At 37.0% G+C, this 19,734-nt stretch overlaps 1 long non-coding RNA gene across 1 annotated transcript in view; it reads left to right on the top strand.

The window, feature by feature from the left end:
- LOC137239217 (uncharacterized) overlaps positions 1-6,514 on the top strand; it is a 57,985-nt gene extending 51,471 nt beyond the window's left edge. Inside the window, exon 3 of the long non-coding RNA XR_010949307.1 lies at positions 6,136-6,514. This is a non-coding gene — a long non-coding RNA (uncharacterized lncRNA). The remainder of the gene's footprint in view (positions 1-6,135) is intronic.
- The last annotated feature ends 13,220 nt before the right edge of the window (positions 6,515-19,734 follow it).

The following is a 19,734-nucleotide window of genomic DNA, read 5'->3' as shown; positions in this document are numbered from 1 at the left end:
AGAGAGATGTCACACACAGATGCATTTACTTATATGCCTATGTGCGCGCGAGAGACTAAACTACAAACATTCACATCAATAATTCAATCTTTATGTATCTACATAAACGAATAAATAATTGCGTCTACACATATGTACGTATACGAGCAGCGGAGCGGCAATGCACAAACACATGCATATATCTTATCTGAGTTGTCACAAGAGAGAGCAATAATTTGTGCACGTAGTTGTGGCTGGCGATTTTGTAGCCGAAACAACTATTAAGTTCTGGAAATCGAAGAGCCTAGAAGTATGCAGCGTAAACTATAAAAGCGGGGCAAGCGAGTAAGAAGTAATTCAGTTTAATTTGAGTTATCAATCAGTTTGGTTATTAAGCCAGCGAGTAGCAAAGTATAAGTGGTATTGTGAAGTACTTTAATAAAGGCCATTTTTCCATTATTCAATATTGGAGTTATTTATTCAACAGTTTAGTGATTCGAACTTAGCAGAGGATTGCAAATAAGAGGATTTGCAAGCAAATTCGTTACAGTATATAGAATATAGTGTTGTGTCAAAAAATCATAGAGATCGGTGATATATATAATATATATATGATTGTATATATAGTATATATATAATATATATATATATATATTTTTTGCGATTTCAGCCCCATTTTAACAGCTAGAAGCTTCAAATTTCGCCAAATGCTTACGTGTATAGCATATATTGATGTCTGAAAAAATCATTGAGATTGGTGGTATACATAGTATATATCTCATACAACCGATTGTTCAGATAAGAAACTTTGCGCAATTTTTGCCCCGTTTTAACAGCTAGAAGTTTCAAATTTCACCAAATGCTTACGTATATGGCATATATTGTTTTCTGAGAAAAGCATAGAGATCGGTGGTATATATATTATATACTTCATATAAACTGTCATTTTTGCCCCTTTTTTACGGCTAGAAGCTTCAAAATTCATCAAATTTTATCATATAGTTACGTTTACGTCATATATTTTTGAAATACGTGATTCGTAGTCATAGTTTTCACATGCAGACCACAAAAAACGTGAAGCTTTGCATCCTCACACAAAGTACCTACCTATTTTTATACCTTTCATGAAAATCAAATGGTATATTAATTTCGTCACGAAACCCAAAATTGTAAGTCCTTAAAGGAAAATAGATAGACCCACCATTAAGTATACCGAAATAACGAAATAATCAGGATGAAGAGCTGAGTTTATTTAGCCATGTCGGTCTGTCCGTCTGTCTGTTTGTATGCAAACTAGTCCCTCAATTTTTGAGATATCTTGATAAAATTTTGTGAGCATGTGTTCGGTGTCCGATTAGACATTTGTCGGAACCGGCCGGATCGGACCACTATAGCATATATCCTCCATACAACCGATTTTTTCAGAAAAAGAGGATTTTTGTCATATCTTACTCAATTTAACAGATTGAAGCTTCAAACTTTTCCATATAATTTCGTATATTGCACATATTGTTGCCTGAAAAAATTGATGAGATCGGTCGTATATATAGTATATATCCCCCACAACCGATTGTTCAGATAAGAAACTTTTCGTAATTACAGCCCATTTTAAGAGCTAGAGGCTTCAAATTTCAACGAATGCTTACGTATATAGCATATATTGTTGTCTGAAAAATCATAAAGATCGGTGGTATATATAGTATATATATGGTGGTATATATTCTATATATATAGTATATATATATACTTTCGCAATTTTAGCCCCATTTTAACAGCTAGAAGCTTCAAATTTCACCAAATGCTTACGTATATAGCATATAATGTTGTCTGAAAAAATCATAGAGATCGGTGGTATATATATTATATACCCCCTATAAACTGTAATTTCTGCCCCTTTTTTACGGCTAGAAGCTTCAAAATTCATCAAATGTTATCAAATAGTTACGTTTACGTCATATATTGTTGAAATACGTGATTCGTAGTCATAGTTTTTACACGAAGATCACAAAAAACCTGAAACTTTGCTTCCTCACACAAAGCAGAGCTCACAGAGTATATTAACTTTGATTGGATAACGGTTGGTTGTACAGGTATAAAGGAATCGAGATAGATATAGACTCCATATATCAAAATCATCAGTATCGAAAAAAAATTCGATTGAGCCATGTCCGTCCGTCCGTCCGTCTGTCCGTTAACACGATAACTTGAGTAAATTTTGAGGTATCTTGATGAAATTTGATATGTAGGTTCCTGGGCACTCATCTCAGATCGCTATTTAAAATTAACGATATCGGACAATAACCACGCCCACTTTTTCGATATCGAAAATTTCGAAAAATCGAAAAAGTGCGATAATTCATTACCAAATATGGGTTAAGCGATGAAACTTGGTAGGTGAGTTGAACTTATGACGCAGAATAGAAAACTAGTAAAATTTTCGACAATGGACGTGGCGCCGCCCACTTTTAAAAGAAGGTAATTTAGAAGTTTTGCAAGCTGTAATTTGGCAGTCGTTGAAGATATCATGATGAAATTTGGCAGGAACGTTACTCTTATTACTATATATCTGCTTAATAAAAATTAGCAAAATCGGAGAACGAACACGCTCACTTTTCAAAAAAAATTTTTTTTTTAATTCAAATTTTAAAAGAAAAGTTAATATCTTTACAGTATATAAGTAAATTATGTCAACATTCAACTCCAGTAATGATATGTTGCAACAAAATACAAAAATAAAAGAAAATTTCAAAATAGGCGTGGCTCCGCCCTTTTTCATTTAATTTGTCTAGGATACTTTTAATGCCATAAGTCGAACAAAAATTTACCAATCCTTGTGAAATTTTGTAGAGGATTAGAATCTAGGACGATAACTGTTTTCTGTGAAAAAGGGCGAAATCGGTTGAAGTCACGCCCAGTTTTTATACACAGTCGACCGTCTGTCCTTCCGCTCGGCCGTTAACACGATAACTTGAGCAAAAATCGATATATCTTTACTAAACTCAGTTCAGGTACTTATCTGAACTCACTTTGTATTGGTGTAAAAAATGGCCGAAATCCGACTATGACCACGCCCACTTTTTCGATATCGAAAATTACGAAAAATGAAAAAAATACCATAATCATATACCAAATACGAAAAAAGGGATGAAACATGGTAATTGTATTGGTCTATTGACGCAAAATATAACTTTAGAAAAAAACGTGGCAAAATGGGTGTGACACCTACCATATTAAGTAGAAGAAAATGAAAAAGTTTTGCAGGGCGAAATCAAAAACCCTTGGCATCTTGGAAGGAATACTGTTCGTGGTATTACATATATAAATAAATTAGCGGTACCCGACAGATAATGTTCTGGATCACCCTGGTCCACATTTTGGTCGAAATCTCGAAAACCCCTTTATATATACAACTAAGGGCCACTCCCTTTTAAAACCTCATTAATACCTTTAATTTGATACCCATATCGTACAAACACATTCTAGAGGCACCCCTGGTCCACCTTTATTGCGATATCTCGAAAAGGCGTCCACCTATAGAACTAAGGCCCACGCCCTTTTAAAATACTCATTAACACCTTTCATTTGATACCCATATTGTACAAACGCATTCTAGAGTCACCCTGGCCCACGTTTATGGCGATATCCCGAAAAGGCGTCCACCCATAGAACTAAGGCCCACTCCCTTTTAAAACACTTATTAACACCTTTCGTTTGATACCCATATTGTACAAACAAATTCTAGAGTCACCCCTGGTCCACCTTTATGGCGATATCTCGAAAAGGAGTCCACTTATAGAACTAAGGCCCACGCCCTTTTAAAATACTCATTAACACCTTTCATTTGATACCCATGTTGTACAAACGTATTCTAGAGTCACCCCTGGTCCACGTTTATGGCGATATCCCGAAAAGGCTTCCACCAATAGAACTAAGGCCCACTCACTTTTAAAACACTTATATGCACCTTTCGTTTGATACCCATATTGTACAAACAAATTCTAGAGTCACCCCTGGTCCACCTTTATGGCGATATCTCGAAAAGGCGTCCACCTATAGAACTAAGGCCCACGCCCTTTTAAAATACTCATTAACACCTTTCATTTGATACCCATATAGTACAAACAAATTCTAGAGTCACCCCTGGTCCACCTATATGGCGATATCTCGAAAAGGCGTCCACATATAGAACTAAGGCCCACGCCCTCTTAAAATACTCATTAACACCTTTCATTTGATACTCATATCGTACAAACAAATTCTAGAGTCACCCCTGGTCCATCTTTATGGCGATATCTCGAAAAGGCGTCCACATATAGAACTAAGGCCTACTCCTTTTTAAAATACTCATTAACACCTTTCATTTGATACCCATACACATATCGTACAAAATAATTTTAGAGTCACCCCTGGCCCACCTTTATGGCGATATCTCGAAAAGGCATCCACCTATAGAACTAAGGCCCACTCCCTTTTAAAATACTCATTAACACCTTTCATTTGATACCCATATCGTACAAACAAATTCTAGAGTCACCCCTGGTCCACCTTTATGGCGATATCTCGAAAAGGCGTCCACCTATAGAACTAAGCCCCACGCCCTTTTAAAATACTCATTAACACCTTTCATTTGATACCCATATCGTACAAACAAATTCTAGTCACCCCTGGTCCACCTTTATGGCGATATCTCGAAAAGGCGTCCACCTATAGAACTAAGGCCCACTCCCTTTTAAAATACTCATTAACACCTTTCATTTGATACCCATATCGTACAAACAAATTCTAGAGTCACCCCTGGTCCACCTTTATGGCGATATCTCTCGAAAAGGCGTCCACCTATAGAACTAAGGCCCACGCCCTTTTAAAATACTCATTAACACCTTTCATTTGATACCCATATCGTACAAACAAATTCTAGAGTCGCCCCTGGTCCACGTTTATGGCGATATCCCGAAAAGGCGTCCACCCATAGAACTAAGGCCCACTCCCTTTTAAAACACTTATTAACACCTTTCGTTTGATACCCATATTGTACAAACGCATTCTAGAGTCAACCCTGGTCCACTTTTATAACGATATTCCGAAAAGGCGTCCACCTATAGAACTAAGGCGCACGCCCTTTTAAAATACTCATTAACACCTTTCATTTGATACCCATATCGTACAAACCAATTCTAGAGTCACCCCTGGTCCACCTTTATGGAGATATCTCGAAAACGCGTCCACATATAAAACTAAGGCCCACGCCCTCTCAAAATACTCATTACCACCTTTCATTTGATACTCATATCGTACAAACAAATTCTAGAGTCACCCCTGGTCCATCTTTATGGCGATATCTCGAAAAGGCGTCCATCTGTAGAACTTAAGCCCACGCCCATTTAAAATACTCATTAATACCTTTCACTTGATACCCATATCGTACAAAATAAATTCTAGAGTCACCCCTGGTCCACCTTTATGGCGATATCTCGAAAAGGCGTCCACCTCAAGAACTTAGGCCCACTCCTTTTTAAAATTATCATTAACACATTTCATTTGATACCCATATCATACAAACAAATTCTAGAGTCAGGCCTGGTCCACCTTTATGGCGATATCCCTAAATGGCGTCCATCTATAGAACTATGGCCCACTTCCTCTTAAGATACTCTTTAATACCTTCCATTTGATACACATGTCATACAAACACATTCCAGGGTTACCCTAGGTTCTTTTTACAACATGGTGATTTTCCCTTACTTTGTCTCCACAGCTCTCAACTGAGTATGTAATGTTCGGTTACACCCGAACTTAGCCTTCCTTACTTGTTTATTTTATATTTATCTTAAAAATCGTTTAGGTATGTAGATATGTTCACTATATATTTCTTATCTTATACATCCTATTATTTGGAGATTACGAACGGGATAAGATTATTGTTCAGCCCCATTCATGAAAGGTATGAAGCCTTCGGCACAGCCGAAGACAGTCCCGTTCTTACTTGTTAGTGATAACTTTTGAATGGGAAATAATATTTACCCTCCGCCTTCGAACTAATAATATTTACACTAAAACAAGTATTTTTATCCTTTTCCCCATAATTTTTGAACGCTATGCTACAGTTGTGTGTCAAACTAAGGTTTACCGAAATTTTTGGTTCGTTTTTCGTTTTAGCTAGCACATTTTTTGTTCTGGCACCCGCTTCAGCTGACGCGAGGTATTTATCTGTGATTGGTGCGAGCACAAATTTGAGATAAATCCCTCGTGAGAGCGCAAAAAATGAGAGATTTTCGTATCAAGTCATCTTTGGCATAAACTACAAACATACATGTTTATCGCTGGGAATCAAGCACCAGATTGTAGAAGGTGAAACGTCTAGACTTTTGGAGAAACATGCTGACGAGGCAACAGGGAGTATAAAAGCAGCGGAAGCTGAGGAATGGCGAATCAGTTTGATATAAACACGCTATCAGTTACGAAGTGAAGTTTAATTGTGAAATATAATTATACTACTCCCAACGTAGTCTAATAAAGACCATTTTGCAATACAGGATATTGGAGTGATTTATTCAACAGTTTAGCGATTCGAACGGTAGCAGACGGTTGCAAAGGGTTTTTGATTTATGATTAATAATATTTGTAAAATTTATTTTATCACTAGTCACAGTCCAACAATCAGGTTTTATGTGTTTTCCAAAATGTTATATATGTAAAAAATGGGCGTGGTTACCATCCTGTTTCCCTCATTTTTAATAGCGATGGGAGATAAGCGCCAAGGAACCCATATACCAAATTGCAATATTTTATTCTCAATATTTACTCAACTTATCGTGTGCACGGACAGACAGACGGACGGATGTACGGACATGGCTAAATCAATTCCTTTTTCATACTCAGCATTTTGATATATGGAAGTCTATATTTATCTCGATTCGTTTATGTTACCAAAGTTAATACACTGTGTGTGGAAAGCACGCTGAGTATAACAAGATTGACTTTGAGTAGCTTCAAATTAAATGTATGTAAATGTAAATATTGGGGATTTACCCACATATAAATAAACAAACAATTCCAAAGAAATATTGTTTTGAAAAATAGCAAAATGCGTAATTTCATTTCGCTAGAATATATATAAATATGTACATTTAATTTGTTATTTTGATAGAGCAAAATATGTTTGTTCAGCTAGTAAGGGCGTCTAAGTTTGGGTGTAACCGAATATTATATACTCAGCGTGAGTTTGAAGTGTACAGTTCATTTCAGATAAATTACTTTTTCGAATTTTGATACGATGGATTTATTTTTTTTTTTGCGGCGCCAGAAATGCTTTGTAATGCTTGATCGGAATAGGGGCGTGGCACTGCCCATTAAAAGAAATCGAATTTCCTCTCAAAATAAAAGTTGATAACTGAAATATCATTGATACAAAACTATTTTTCGCTAAGATATAGCTTATTATTCTAGTCTACGACCCTTTTAAACACCTTTTATATAAAAGTTGGTGTGGTTTTTAACCGATCCCATGCATTTTTGTAAGAAATATTTCCTACTATAAAAAAATGTGTGTACCCAGTCTTATAGCAATTTTTATGGTCATAAAAGGGGCGGTGCCACGCCCATTTTCAAAAATTAAAATTTTTTCCCTTTTCTTTTTATAATTTCACTTGAAAAAGGAAACACTATTGTATTAAGGCTCTTTTTTGCAAAGATATAGCTTATTTTATTCGTCCACATTCCTTTTAAAAATCTTTTATATAAAAATAGGCTTGGTCCTTCACCGATTTCGTTAATCATTCTTCAAAGCATTCCTCATAGTAAAGGCAACCTCTCTGTCGAATTTTGTTATGACAGGTTTAACGGTTTTTGATTTATGATTATTAATATTTGTAAAATGTATTTTATCACAAGTGGGCGGTGCCACGCCCATTTTTAATAAAAATCAAGATGAATTATTTGCTAAATAATCAGATTTTATGTTTTCCAAAATGTTTTATATGTAAAAAGTGGGCGTGGTTACCATCCGGTTTCCCTCCTTTTTAATAGCGATTGGAGATGAGCGCCAAGGAACCCATATACCAAATTGCGATATTTTATTCTCAATATTTACTCAAGTTATCGTGTGCACGGACAGATAGACGGACGGATGAACGGACATGACTAAATGAATTCTGATCCCCTAACCCGCTGGGGGTATGCCTGTCGTAAGAGGCGACTAAAATACCAGATACAAGGGGCTGTGTAGCGCAACCCTTCAGCGCAATATATAGCTTCTCCAAACCCAATTGTCAACCTCACCTATCCGCGGCGAATCCTGTTTCACTAACAGACGAGGCTCTGGCGACCCCAAGCTCCTCATGGAACTTGGGGGTGGGGAGGGAGGGAATGGCCTGTGGCCACATAAATCGTTCCTGAGATGGTCGGGCTAGCACCTTAATGGTGCTGTGGTACCGGAGCGTACCTGATCTGTATCCGCCAAAGGACCATCACATCGATAACACTCCCCAAAGCCTTCGGGGAGCAACCTTATCGCTACAACAACAACACCAACAACAACTAAATGAATTCCTTTTTTCATCCACAGAATTTTGATATATGGAAGTCTATATTTATCTCGATTCGTTTATGCCCGTTATGTTACCAAAGTTAATACACTCTGTGTGGAAAGCACTCTGAGTATAACAAGACTGACTTTGAGTAGCTTCAACTTAAATTTAGAGGTACTTTTGTTATTTCAAATTCCTGGAATCAAATTTTTTATTTACACGACTCAATTGGGTATAAATAGCGCCCACAAAATTTATCTCGGTGTATTTTATAAATAAAAAGTGATAGAAAAGGTTTTAAAATAAAATGAATCAAAAAAATAATCTGGCGCTGCTCTTTGTTCTGCTTAACTGCATTTTAAACTATACGAATGCACAAAATCGCATTATACGTGGGGAAGTTATAAATATAAGCGACAGCCCACACTCAGTGGCAATATTTTATAAAAGAGAATATCTTTGCGGCGGTTCCATAGTCAGTATTAAATCGATAGTTACAGTTGGACATTGCGTATATGGTAAAGATAAGATTGATCTCTACGTGTTAGCTGGTATAACCAATATAGACACAGAGCCAGGGGATCCACACTGTGTGGAGAAAATAATTCCTCATGATGATTCTCTTGATATAGCAGTGGTTAAGGTGTTTATACAATTTGAACTGAATAATGAAGTGAATATAATAAAACTTTGCAAGGATGAATTAAAGCCGGGAAAATCGATGAGAATTAGTGGATGGGGATCGTCAAGTGTAAACAGTGAATTTCATTCTCCTTTACTCCAAGCTAAGGATGTGAAAATAGTACAATGTAGGAATGCAGCAAATTTAGTAACAACAACTTTGACTGCTGGAGATAATGGAGCAGATATGGGGGCTCGAGATATTGGAGCAGGAGGCGTTTTTAAAGGACGACTTTGTGCGGTGGCACAATTGATCGTGGCCAATTCTCCGGATTTATATATAGATGTATCAAGTCCAACTGTTCTAAATTTTATAAAAAAACAAATTGAATGTGAGTAAGTGAACAGGTTTGAAAGAGCTGTATGATGTAATATGAACAAATGTTGTATGACATTATTCGATGCAATCAATTATTTCAGTTATTTTTCTTAACTGAGTTCTCTACATAATACTTTAATATTGTTAAACAAGGTTGCCAAGATTTGGGGTTAGCTAATCTTGTTAAGTTATTTTCTTTGGCCTTTAAATGCCCGTACATCATATATATGTACATATCTACATAAATAGATATCAATATATCAAGTTAAGTTTTTTCTTCGAACACAAATTGTTTTTTTGGTTTAGAATTATTATTTTTTGCATGTGTGTAATGATATGCGCGCATACATATGTATGTATATTCATTTTTAGTGGCAATATACTATGTACACGTAGGAATGATTATTGTTCTAACATGTAAATTTTTCATATTTTCTGTATATACATATATCGATTTTGTGAATTAAGTTCAGGCCAGCTTGGCTAAATAAACTTGTATAATGCATTGAATTTGTGAATAGTAATTAATAATGGGTAAATAATTTTGTTTTACTTTGGTTGGTGACATGGGAGGTTAGTGGTAATATAACGGGGCCTCAATAACATCCATGATGCCAATGGTAGAACGGGTACAGAGGCAGCCACCAAACGTTGCAACAACGAGCTGCCAGGCATAAAGGTAAGTTGAGGTAAGTTGAGGTAGGTTGTGTTGTATTGGCGAAGTTTGGAATGCAAGTGCGTTTGTTGTTTTGTAGGTTAGGTTAGGTTGAACTGGCTGGTAAATTTTAGTTCGACAAATCCTAGACAAATTAAATGAAAAAGGGCGGAGCCACGTCCATTTTGAAATTTTCTTTTATTTTTGTATTTTGTTGTACCATATCATTACTGGAGTTGAATGTTGAGATAATTTACTTATATAATGTAAAGATATTAAATTTTTTGTTAAAATTTGACTTAAATTTTTTTTTTAAAAAGTGGGCGTGTTCGTCATCCGATTTTGCAAATTTTTATTTAGCACACATACAGTAATAGGAGTAATGTTCCTGCCAAATTTCATCATGATATCTTCGACGACTGCCACATTACATCTTGCAAAACTTTTAAATTACCTTCTTTTAAAAGTGGGTGGTGCTACGCCCATTGTCCAAAATTTTACTAATTTTCTATTCTGCGTCATAAGTTCAACACACCTACCAAGTTTCATCGCTTTATCCGTCTTTGGTAATGAATTATCCCACTTTTTCGGTTTTTCGAAATTTTCGATATCGAAAAAGTGGGCGTGGTTATAGTCCGATCTGAGATAAGTGCCCAGCAATCTACATACCAAATTTCATCAAGATATCTCAAAATTTACTCAAGTTATCGTGTTAACGGACGGACGGACATGGCTCAATCAAATTTTTTTTCGATACTGATGATTTTGATATATGTAAGTATATATCTATCTCGATTTCTTTATACCTGTACAACCAACCGTTATCCATTCAAAGTTAATATACTCTGTGAGCTCTGCTCAACTGAGTATAAAAACCGTTAAACCTATCATAACAAAATTCGACAGAGATGTTGCCTTTACTATAAAGAATGCTTCGAAGAATGATTAACGAAGTCGGCGACGGACCAAGCCTATTTTTATATAAAAGATTTGTAACAGGATCGTGAACGAATAAAATAAGCTATATCTTTGCAAAAAAGAGCTTTATATCAATGGTATTTCATTTTCCCAGTGAAATCATAATAAGAAAAAGGAAAAAAATTTAATTTTTAAAAAGGGTATGGCACCTCCCCTTTTATAACCAAACAATTTTCTATGTTTCGGGAGCCATAACTCGAAGAAATATTAAAGGATCGTAACAAGACTGGGTACAGACATTTTCCTTATAGTAGGAAATATTTCTTACAAAAATGGATGGGATCGGTCAAAACCACACCCACTTTTATATAAAAGGTGTTTAAAAGGGTCGTAGACTAGAATAATAAGCCAGGTTAGGTTAGGCTGGTCCATGAGGACCTCACATAGACTGATTGAGTCCGTAGTGTTACCAGAAGTTTGTTTTAACGACCAAACTAGAAAACCCTATCAAAAACCTCTTGGCAAATACTAGAAGCTTCCTAGGACTTAAGCCACTTGCTGCTTCTAGATCTGACAGCTGTATCACTCCTAATAGCTGGCGCCCGTTTTAGCTAGTTCGTCCGCTTTTTCATTCCCATCCATTCACATATGCCCTGGGACCCAATATAGATGTATGCTTCTCCCTGTCCCGATTCTCTCCAGAGACTGCTTACACTCTAACACGCATTTAGATGCTGTGCTATGCGAGATTATTGCCTTAATTGCTGGTTGACTGTCAATATAAAAGTTAACACGGTTACAGCTTGGGCTATTTTCTTCCAGGGTTTCTACTGCTTTGGTTACGGCTAATATTTCCGCTTGGAAAACGGTACAGTAATCCGGCAGCCTGTAGGATCTGCTTATTTCCGGATCAGCACAGTATACCGCAGGCCCTACTCCTTCCACTACCCTTTCCTACCCTTGCGCCAACCGTCCACCTCTATTGTGGCCTTAAGATCTCCCTCGAAGCGCAGATAGGGAATCAGGTAGTCTGTTCGTCTTGTGATTAATGACGCTATACTACTATGGCCATATGGTCGGCGCTCAAGCTGCACCGAGGCACCGAGCCTGATGCCCAGGTATGAATATCCCGAAGCGCCCGATCCATCAAAGAACTAATCGTTGGAAGGCACTTTCCACTTATGACAATTGCAACGTCATCTGCGTAAGCCGTAAGTTTTACGGGTCCCTTATCGAATCGCCTGAGCAGTTGGTTGATGACCAGCGTCCACAGCAGAAGTGATAGCACCCCTCTGAACTTGAAATGAAAATTCTGAACTTGAATTGTAATTTACTGAGTTGAATTATAGTTTTATGAATTTAAATTGGAATTTCTGAACTTGAATTGTAAATTTCTGAATTTAAATTGGAAATTCTGAATTTGAATTATAACTTTCTGAAGTTGAATTGCAATTTTCTGAACTTGAATTGAAAATTTCTGACTTTAAACTGGAAAAGGTGTAGATACCTTGAAAAGTCAGATGGTATTCCTGATCACGTAAAACGATTATAAAACCTAGATTTGGTGTTATTAAGGCCCGGTTTTTCAGTAAAAGTTCAACCCAGTTTGTCAATTAAACTACGCAGTTTTACAGTCTACTTTAACTGAAGTTTAAGCTGAGCTTAAGCGGCCGATCTGGCAGGTTTAAAATCTAGATAACTTATCAGTTATTTGCGTTCGTTCGAAATGGTGTCGAATATACCCAACAAACATTTGGGCTTGAGTACCATTAGAGCACATGTTGATAACTAGGCATACTATATCTAAAATCTCAAGAGTTGATTCGAAACAGTGGCTCAACTCGAGTATCAGAGCGTACTCAGCAAAAGAGGGAATTTTTATAAAGCTAAAAATGCTATTACTCAAGTTGAAACAAGTAAGGAAGGCTAAGTTCGGGTGTAACCGAACATTACATACTCAGCTGAGAGCTTTGGAGACAAAATTATCTTTTTCATGGATACATACAAATGGTAGTACAAAAAAGTGGAGCAATTTGCCTTTGCTATCTTTCTTCAGCTATCAATTGGTTTTATTTAAATATTTTTTTTTAAATATGAAAATTTGGTTAAATTCGAACGCATTTGTTTATCGCTTCTTTTTAAATCACCCATGAAATAGTTTCGGAAGGCTCTTAAATATGAGTTCGATAAGAGTCCGAAATTATAGATCAAGGGTGACGTTTTTTGGAACGATTTTCCTTCATCCTTTGTCAAATAAGGGAAAATCACCATGTACGAAAATGAATCTTGGGTAATCCTGGAATGTGTTTGTATGACATGGGTATCAAATGAAAGGTATTAAAGGGTATTTTAAAAGGGAGTGGGCCATGGTTCTATAGATGGCCGCCATTTCGGGATATCGCCATAAAGGTGGACCAGGGGTGGCTCTAGAATGTGTTTGTACGATATGGGTATCAAATTAAAGGTATTAATGAGAGTTTTAAAAGGGAGTATCCCTTAGTTGTATATGTGAAGGCGCTTTCAATCACCATGTTTTTCCCATTTTACTTCCGGTTGAATGTTTGTCCGCTTTTCATATAAATCTTGCAATCGAATTTTAAGTAACTTCTCATTGAGCTACAAGCGTGCAACTTTACATATAGGTTAGAACACCATGACAATGCAAAAAAGGAAAAAAAATCCGTTAGGTGGCGCACGGATCCAAATAATCAGATAAGAATTTGAAAATTTTCAAACCAGCTTTTAAGTAACCTCTCGATGAGCTAGAGACTTAAAATTTCAAACTTAATTCAGAGGTAGATGACAGCCGATGACACGATACAAAAAGATTCGCCAGGGGGCGCACGGAATGAGATATTTAGAAAAATCGTACGAAACGGAGGGAATTTGGGATTGATTTTTATGTAAGTTCTCATTGAGCTACAACTGTAAAACTTCACAGATAGGATAAGACGCCGAGAAAATGTAAGAAAAGGAAAAAATAAAAATAAAATAAAAAAATTTTAAGCACTTCCTTTATATAAATGGACAAAAATCAGTCAAACATGTCTCCTTATATAAAGACATATTCTTGCTAAACTTTGATTTTTAAATTTTGACATAGAAATTGCAAAAATAGTCATGAGAAGTAAAAATATAAAAGTGGAGCGCACATTACTTGGATTGGAAAGTTGGTAAGAAAAGAGATATTATTAGTCAATCATCCTCCACCTCCACGCTCCACCTTTATATTTTTACTTCTCATAAATATTTTTGCAATTTCTATGTCTAAAATTTAAAAATCAAAGTTGAGCAAGAATATGTCTTTATACATACAGACATTTTTCGCTGATTTTTGTCCATTTATATAAAGGAAGTGCTTAAAATTTTGTATTTTATTTTTTTTTCTATATATGGGGTATTCCATCCCATTTCGACCAATTTTGAACCCGACCCCTTTAGAATTGGCTGAAAGTTTTTCTTCTTTTTCTAGCTTACGAAAGACGTTTTTCAGAAGTTTTTCAAATTTTTTCATCCATCAAAAAAACACCGTTTTTATTTTCAAATTGCTATAACTTTTTCAAAATTTACCGTTTCGGATCATGTTTTTTTTAATATGTTTTTAAATGTACTTTTCGGAAAAAAATCAAAAAAAATTGTAAAGTTTTTTTTTGTAATTTTTCAGTTTTTCGAGTTTTTTCGAATTTCGCCCTTTTTTTCTCATAAAAAAACTTCAATCAATTCTTTAATCATCACCACTAATCCCGGAGTGGGCCGAGAATTTTTTTTTTTTTTCATTTAATTGCCACAGACCAGCTTCGAATGGAGTGTAAGGAAGTCGAACGATGCTTTCAGCGCCGGGATCGCCTCCCATCGAATGGTTTTATGCCCAGAACACAACAGGTAAATGAAATAGATCAGGTGGAAGAGGAAGAGCGTTTTCCTCCCGGTGATGGAGGTCAAATCGCTGTGGAGGAAATACGCCATAAACCTCAGAATAAGCAACTGTAGGTGGCAGGAATGTTTCGTGCTGGAATTGTGGCGCGGATGGCCACTTTTTCACGGAATGCATGTCGCTTCAGCGACGCATCTTTTGCTATAAATGTGGCAAACTGGATGTGATTACACCAAAATGCCCGTTGTGTAACCCATCGGTAAACGCATCGAGGAACGCGGTTGTGACGGCGGGAATCGCACTCCACTCAAACCTCGTCCAAGTAGACGCTTCTACGAATACTGAACCGAATATCGAATCCGCAACCGGAACAGATATTGCAATTTTAATACAATCTTGAAATCAAGAAAACAACGAAAGACTGGCAAGGAAATTACATCCGCACATGAAGAAAGGCTAAGAAAATATCTTGAAACTCGGGAAAGGATTTTTGCTGACAGCATCATAATGGGACGCCGAGCAGTTTCACGTAAAGTACAAAAGGCAAGAGAGGAAAATGCTCCGACAAAAGGTAGTTGCCTCGGTAAAGAAAATAAGCAGTACGGACCCGCGCGTTTACGCCAACATAGAAATAATGGGGATACAGACACGCGGTTTGCTATACACTGGCGCTTCAGTCAGCATTCTAGGCCGTGGCTGTAGGGAGTTTGTAGAGGAAATAGGGCTTCCAATCAAACGCTATGTATCCTCAGTTCAAACAGCGGGCGGTCGCAGACATAATGTCTTAGGCAAAATTGCTATACCAGTAAAATTCAACTCGGTAGAACATGAAATCACATTTTTTCTATGTCCATATTTAGAACAAAAGATTTATCTTGGGGTGGATTTTTGGAGAATTTTTGAGCTGGCAGCGGAAGTTATTTCCGTGAATGAAATTGATTTGACCAAAATAGAAAAAGAGATGGTGACTGAAGAAGACAAGAATAAACGTCGCGTCCTACAGTCTAACGCCAGAGCAAAAAGAGCGGTTGGAAAAGGTAGTCAAACGTTTTAGAACATACGAAGAACACGGTTTGGGACGCACTAGTTTGGAAAAGCATACGATCAAGCTTGTCGACGAGGCAGTGCCCATCAAGGAGCGACACTATCCACTTTCGCCCGCAATGCAAGCGATCGTTTATGAAGAAGTCGACAAAATGTTGGAGTTGGGCGTGATAGAGGAGAGTGAGAGCCCGTGTAGCAACCGGACGACAGTCGTACGAAAGCCGGGGAAGAATCGCTTCTGTTTGGATACTCGTAAGCTAAATGCTGTCACGGTTAAAGATGATTATCCTCTACAAAATATTGAAGGAATATTAAGTCGGATCGACGACACGCTTTTTATAAGTAGCGTCGACTTAAAATTTGCTTTTTGGCAAATGGAACTAGACGACGAGAGCAAACCCTATACCGCTTTCACTGTGCCTGGACGCCCACTCTATCAATTCGTAACTATGCCGTTTGGACTGTGCAACGCTGCACAAAGATTATGTCGCCTGATGGATCGGGTCATTCCACAACGAATGAAATCGAACGTTTTTATTTACTTGGATGATTTATTAGCTTTTAATTTGGAGATAGAACACCGTAAAGGTTCGGATAATATAGTGGCTGACACGCTCTCGCTTTGCATCGAAGAGATTATAGAATCCCCGATAGGCAACATGCATACGATGGAATTTGAATCCAAAGAATACAAAGAACTAATTGATACTATAGAAAATAACAAAAAAAAAGGCTTCCTGATTTAAAGGTAGAAGACGGGATGGTGTTTAAAAAGTTTTTGTCTAAAAACTTAGAGTTAGCGGAGAAAGAATGGAAGTTGTGGGTCCCCAAAGCTTTGACCTCAACTCTCATTGAAAATGCACATTGCCCCGAGATAGCGGCTCTTGGGGTATGGCGAAAACGTTGCATCGGCTAAAGAGGTTGTATTATTGGCCTAACATGGTGCTACGGGTTCGCAACTTCGTGCGTGAATGTCAAACCTGTAAAGAGGCAAAACCTTGCAATGCAGTTATGAAGCCAGGTATCGGTAAAGAAATGGTAACAGTCCGGCCATTTCAGAAAATATATATCGACTTCTTAGGCAAATACCCTAGGTCTAAACGCGGAAATTGTTTTATCTTTATCGTCGTTGATCACTTTTCTAAGTTTATCTTTTTAAAGGCGATGCGTGAAGCTACCGCAAGCAATGTGGTTAAATTTATAACCGATGAAATATTTCAAAAGTTTGGTGTTCCGGAAATAGTACATTCCGATAATGGTAAACAATTTGTATCCAAACAGTTCTCGGAGCTATTGGAAACGTACGGGGTTAGACACCTAAAAACAGTCTTTATTCACCGCAGTCGAATGCTGCTGAAAGGGCGAACCAGTCTGTATTAGCTGCCATCAGATCATATTTAGAAAATGACCAAAGGGATTAGGATTTATACCTAACCGATATTGAGTGTTCCCTTCGTAGTGCGGTGCATTCCGTGACCGAAATGTTGCCATACTTTGCACTCTTCTGATTCAATATGTTCACGAACGGCGCGGATTACGCCCTCGCAAGGAAATTGAGTTGTCTTAGTGACAACGAAATGTTTGTACTTGATCATAGTGACAAGCTTAGATTAATGCGTGAGAAAATACAAGAAAACTTACATGAAGCGTATGAAAGTAACGCGGCGCGTTACAACAAAAGGATCCGCGAAATACAGTTTAAGCCTGGCCAAGAAATATACAAACGAAACTTTGTACTTAGCGACTTTAAACAAAATGTAAACGCTAAATTTTGTCGCAAGTTTACTAAGTGCCGAATCACTAAGGCGCTGAATAACAATATGTACCTACTAGAGTCACTGGCAGGGATAAGTCTAGGGGCCTGGCACGCCAAGGACCTTAAACAGTAATCGAATCCTAAATAACTTAATTCGACTGAACCTAATTCTACAGAACCTAACGTTTAATAATTAACTTAATATTAGTTAACCTAGAACTAAATAACTTACGGTTAAATAACTCAAAACTACGTAATTGTATACTAAATAACTTAATACTAGAAAGCCGCCGCGATAACCTGAAAGAAGGACAAAATGTAATTAACTTTATATAAATATATTTCATTACTTGCGTGGATACCACCCGTCGATGTGGGTCAAGTCGGCGGGATGGACGTTTCCATAAAACGCTCGTTCCGAAGTTTACCTAAAAAAAGCACATAAAGTAATAGTTCTTATATACACATATTATAAATGTGTATACTTCCCGTAACATATGCCCGGCTGAGCTCTCAAGGCAGGAGACGTTGTCAGGGTGTGGGTGTTCCCCGCGTTGGGCTTTGAGCGCACCTTGTCCCGCTCGATTGTGTCAGCAGGGAGCAAAGGGCCCCGACCCCTCACACTGAGCTAGCTGGGGCAATCCACCTTGATTGCGCAAAGATGCGGATTGACACTAGGTGTACGTTACATGGCCTTGGGATCGAATCGAACCTTGGATCATTTATCAATAGGCCGATAAAAACAAAAACAAATGTTAATTGCAACAATGGTATAATTTTTTATTTATTTAAATAATTGTCATACAATGGATTAGCAACAACAGCAATGTAAATGCTCCGTGCGAAGAATATACGAACATGAATAAACGTGTATATGAATATATATGTATGTACATACGTATCAATGTATGTATGTATGTATGTATGTAGTTATGTTAAACATATATTTACATACTTACTGTACATTGTAAATACAACTTACAACTACAACATTTGCAACAGTGTTTCAGAATAGCTCAGTAGAATTTTCGAAAAGAGGAAATACATATATTTCAAAAGAGCTCAACTGTATTTCGGAAAAGCGCAAATGAGTTTCAGAATTGTTCAATCGTGTTTAAAAAAAGTTTAATAATCACCCCTATCATGCACTTCGATTACGTTCCCGCTCTACGCTCCGCCGGAGTCGAAAGTAGGTATCATGCGTTGCAATTGGATTGAAAGAAGAAGAGGAAGAGCTATAACTCTTTCGAAATTAGCTGTTTGCCTTGAAATATGTGAAAATGGAACATAGCAAAGCAAAAATACACAAATTAGTGCTGTTCAAAGAAAATAAATAAAAGTAAAATTTTTATATTTTTATTAAACGTAAGTATGGAATCCTTATCCGCGGCGATATTACTGGTTGAGGAGGAGGGCAGCGCATCTCAGAGTAAGTAATTGCACGTGAAAGTGGAGAATTTTCTTACAATCCATGCATTAGAGTCTTTTGATGGTGAACCAAGTGCACTCAAATTAGATGCTACCTCTTCCCAAAAAGCCTGCATATCTTCCTCCGGACGCTGGTGGAAACCGTTGGCTATATCTGGCTTACTCTCCATCATATCTGCCAATTTTCCATATTGCTCTGGTGTTGTTGTTTTTGACCTGAAAGCATATCAAAAAAAACATCATTCGAGCACAAAAACTGGAAATATCGTGAGTTTTACAACTTTTAAATACAACTTTTACTTACATTTTAAGAAAATTAAAAAAAAAATTACGCAAATTAATATAATTTGTACATCTAAATAAAAAAACAAAAAGTTCTTCGCCAACAAAATTGCAACTTAGAAAAACGGAGCTACGATCGAAGTGCATGATAGGCAGAATTGTAAATTTCGAAGTTGAACTGAACGGAAACGGAACGCATGATACCAAAGTTGTCAAACGGAGAAAATTTCAATCCAAGTCGAAATGCATGATAGGGGTGAATATTTCAGATAA

Source organism: Eurosta solidaginis, chromosome 2 (genome assembly GCF_040869045.1).
Source record: "Eurosta solidaginis isolate ZX-2024a chromosome 2, ASM4086904v1, whole genome shotgun sequence".
Taxonomy (NCBI): Eukaryota; Metazoa; Arthropoda; class Insecta; order Diptera; family Tephritidae; genus Eurosta; species Eurosta solidaginis.
This window is presented reverse-complemented; position numbering and strand designations above follow the sequence as displayed.